This window comes from Lindgomyces ingoldianus, assembly GCF_010093535.1.
Source record: "Lindgomyces ingoldianus strain ATCC 200398 unplaced genomic scaffold BDR25scaffold_34, whole genome shotgun sequence".
NCBI classification, from domain to species: Eukaryota; Fungi; Ascomycota; class Dothideomycetes; order Pleosporales; family Lindgomycetaceae; genus Lindgomyces; species Lindgomyces ingoldianus.
Window position 1 is genome coordinate 224,158 of NW_022985195.1, and position 4,895 is coordinate 229,052.

Below are 4,895 nucleotides of genomic sequence, written 5' to 3' on the forward strand. Positions count from 1 at the left end.
TGCATAACTGCTTAACTTTTAGTATTTATTATAGTATTACAGCTCTTAGTTTTTTCTAAAGGGTGCCTATTCTAGGGTGTCTAAACATTAGGAATTTATAGTATTTATAAATTAAATTCTTTTATTTTTATTTACTAGCTATAAGTATATAAAGTTTTTTTATAAGTCTAAGTTTATTATAAATTTATCTTTTATTAGTTTTTTTAAAAAGTGTATATTTTTTAGTTTCTTTCTTTTCTTTATTAAAGTAGTCTAGTCTTTAGCTAAGGGCATTAGCCTACTAGTTTTATGCTCTAAGTACATGCTTAATAATATAGTTAAACTATGTAAGTTTTATTACCTATTTTATATGCATTAGTAACAGTTTTTTTACTGTTAAAAACATAACTAGGTTTACATAGTTAGTTATAATGTTAAATAGTTTTACTATTTTATGTAGTTCTATAGACTAAACTTTTATAGCATTAAGTATAGCCTTTAGTTTTTTATTAAGTATACTATAGCTAGCTTTAGGTCTAGAGAACTTAGCAAAGTAGTACACAACTAGGTGCTACTTCCTGTCTTCTTGTTTTTAATACAGCGTGGCCTTGCTAGCTTCTAAGGACGCGTCTGTATAGATTTTAGTGTCTAGTTATAGATTATACATTCTTAATACTAGTTTAGCTATTATAGCTTATTTTAAAGTTATAAATGCTTTATTTATTTATAAAGTTTAGAAGAACTTAGCTATTACTTACTTTTTTATAGTTATATTTATTAGTAGTATAGCTATTTTTAAGTAATTCTTAATTATTTATTTAATATATCTTAATAGTTTAAGAAATCTTTTAACTTTCTTAACTATTATAAGTTTAGGCTATTTAAGCACTTTTTATACTTTAGCTAAGTTAATTTTTATTTTTTTACTATTAATTATAAATTCTAAGTATTCTGTTTTACTAACATAAAATTTGCACTTAAAGAGATGTAGATAAAGTCTGTATTTTTTAAGTTATTCTAAGACTTTCTATACCTTTTGTACATAGTCTTTAAGGGTATCTCTTAAGTAGATAAGGACGTTATTTAAATATACTAAAGTAAAGACATTAAAATAAGAGTTAAGGGCTATATTAATAATTTATTAGAATATTACTAGAGCATTTATTAGGCTAAATAGTATTACTAATAGCTTATAAAGTCTCTATAAGGTTTTAAATACTATAAGCTATTTATCTTTTTTTTTTTTTATTAAATCTGTCTTGTATGTTAAACTTTATAAAGTACTAAGTTCCTTTTAATTAGTTTATAATGTCTTATATAATTAGTAGGGGAAACTAATCTTAGATTATATTATTATTTAAAGTTCTATAGTTTTAATAGACTTAGATTTTTTCTTCTTTCTTTTTTATAAAAACTACTGCTAAGGCTACTAGGCTATAGCTTTCTTAGATGTAGCCTTATGCTAACATTTTATTAATATATTCTTATAAGGCCTTTTTTTATACCTTAGTTAAAAGGTAAAGCCTATGTGTCTTTAAGTTATAATCTTTTATTAAGTTAATAGTGTAATTTTAAGGCTAGTGTAGTAGTAGTTTTTTAAGGTCCTTTAAGGTCTTAAATATATCTTTATAGTCTTTATACTTAGGTAAGATGCAGCCTTTTTCTTAAATTTATATAACACTAATTTATTTTACATTTTTATTTTTTTTAATTTTTTTATAAAGAACTTCTTTAAGTTTTTTTATTATTATTTTTATTACTTAGGCTTTTAGCTTTTAGTAAGAAAATCTCTAAAGTTTTTTTTTTTTTTAGAGTAGTAACTACTACTCTATTTTGCTTATTTGTAGACTAGGCATCTATTATTATAGCATGCTAACTAAGTTATGTGTGCATAGTTATTAAGAGTCTTTATAGTTATAGTTTTCTAGTTAATTACAAAGTTATATGTTTTAAGCTAGTTATAGCTTAGAATTACATTATATTTACTTTCTAGCTTAAGTATGTTTATAGACTTTTAATTTTTTATATTAAAAGTTTTAAAGTTTTTTTTATAAGTTTTTAGGTTAATCTATCCTCTACTATACTTAATTAATAATGTGTTAGTAAAGGTTACCTTAAATAAGTTTTTTTTTATATAAAATAGTATACTTTACTTATCTACTTAATTCTTATTTATAGTAGTAAAGGTGCATCTACTGTCTATAAGAGCTAGTCTAGGCTATTCTTTATACATAAAAGTAGTTATTAGGCTGTGTTCTGCCTCTTACCCTACTATAATTACTACTAATATATTATGTTTAACTTTTTTATTTAAAAGAGAATAAAGATTAATATCTTATAAGTTATTATTAAACTTATACTTTTTTTTTTATAAATTTAATGTTTTTAATTATAGTAGTTAGTTACTTTACATTTATAATCTTTAACTAAGTAATGTAATATTAGATAGTCTTTTTTTCTTACTACTTTTTACTAAAAATAGTAGAACTTATAGTTGTTTTATTCTTTACACGCTGCCTATTTCTTTTGTTTATGTAAGGGAGCTGTTTAACAGGTGTAATAGTTTATAGTTTTATAGGCTAAGGCTGTTCCCTACTATAAGCAACTGTTGTAGTTCTTTTTCTATGTAGGCTACTATTCTGCTTAATGTTTATTATCCTAGTGTTTAACACAGTATTGTTGTGTACACTAGTACTAGGAGTATAGACACTTGTTAGGTCTATGTAATGTGTTAAAAGAACTTTTTTAAGTTTATTATAAGTATTTCTTTGTTTATACTAGCTGTACAGGGTGTTTTTTCTATTAGCAATTATTAGTGCTATAAGTGCTGCTTTTATAAAGAACATATTATCTATAGTTTTGTTATATTATAAAAGCTTTTCTAGAGATTACTAGGCTTAAAAGCAGTGTCTTAAGTTTCTTAGGCGCTAGTTATAGTACTTTAAACCTAGTAGGTTTACCTAGCTATTTTAGCTTTTAATTTTTAATTTTAGTAAAAAATTACTATTACTTTTTTTTATTTATAATATTATATTTAACTTTAGCTATTCTTTATATAATGTTAAATGTTAAGTAGTTATTGCTAATGTTTATTTAGTAAAGTAAGACTATATAATTACTTAAGTAGTTATATTATAACCTACACTTCTAGCACTTATATCTCTAAAACTATTAGAAAAGCTCTCTTACTAAAGTACTAGAGGTTTAGTCTTAAAAAAGAAACTATTTTTTTTTTTTTAAATATTTATAATATATTTTTAAATTTAAGTTTTTTTTTTATATCTTTTAAAAATTATAAAGTCTTATAACACTATATTAAAGCTACTAAAATTTTAAATAACTACCTTCTAATATAGTTTAAGGTAGTTATTTAAAAAGTAATTTTCTTTATATTACTAGTAAAGTTTATTATTTAGTTTTTTTTATATTTTTTTATTTATAAAGCTATATTTAGTAGTAATAGCTTTTATTATTATAGTAGTATTTTTATTTTTTTTTTTTAAAAGTCTAGGTAGTTTTAGCAAAAATATTTTACTTTTTTATAGTTTAGGTAAGCCTTATTCTCTAACTATTTTTATTATTCTTTTGTTAAAGTAGCTTATTGTATTTTAAAACTTAGTTTTTCTTTAAAGGGGGGCTTTATATATGCTTTACATAACTAAAGTCTATTAGCTTTTTATTATATTATAAAAGCTTTTTCTTTTTAAAAATAAACTTTAGCTTTTAAAAAGTTCTCTTTAATTTTTTTTTTTTATATTTTTTATAGTAATTATTATAAGTTATTACTTTTTTAATATAGTTTTTAAAAGTAGTTAGTTAGTTTATGTGTATAAATTTATCTTTTACTTTGTTATTTAGCCTATTATAAAACATGTAGTATAGGGCTTTTTAGTTATTCTATCTATATATAGCTATTTGCTCTCTAAAGCGTGCTGCATAGTTTTAGACTAGTCTGCTGCTTTGTCTTATGTTGTCTAGTTTGTTAGCTATAATTTTTTTTATCTAAAGTTTTATAAATAGCTAATAAGGCTGCCTTAAAATTTTTAACACTACTAAATACTTCTTTAGTTTTAAAGTTAAGTAGTGTGCTGTTAGCTTTAAAGTCTATCTAATTATTAGTGTAGAGTTAGAACTAGATTGCAAGAGAGCCTTTTAAGTATAATTCTATCTAAAAAATTATTTTTACATTAGTCTAAAATACTCTCTTATTATACTATATATAAAGGTAGCATTTAGTAAAGAATAGTTAAAGGTCTTTTAATAATTTTTTAAAAAGCTTTAAAAAAGCTAGTTTTAAAGCTTTTTTAGCTATAACACTTACTTTATTTATTAAAATATTTTAAACTTTTACTAGTTCTACTTATAATTTATATATTTAGTAGGCTTAAGTAGTTATTTTATAAAAGTTAGTAAAAAGTAAAAAGCTTTATAAATTTATAGTTTTTTAGTAAAAGTTAGCTATTTTTTATTTAAGTTTTAGTAGCTTACTAACCTTATTACTAATTTACTATAGTTTTTTAATATTGTTCTAAATTAAGTTAATTTATTTTATAAAAATAGCTTTACTTTAGGTAAGAACTTCTATAGATCTAGATAGCACAGTGTAGGCTATGTTAGAGTCTAAATTATGTTAAAAGGTTACTATACTTTTTAAAAAAGTAGTGTTTAATGTTATAATTTTTACTTTAGGAAGCACTTAGGTCTGCTAGTATTCCTAGGGAGGAAGTAGGACAAGTAGTAGGGGCTAATCTAGTAGGGTGTACAGTCCTACGTACAGGCTATTAGGCTAATAGAGGAGGATAGGGAGACTAGATTATAGTTTACCCTTAATGCAGCAGTAAAAAGGCTAGGTTAAACAGTCCTTTTAGACAAAGTTAGAGGTATATATAGTGTAAAATATATAAATAGTATTACAG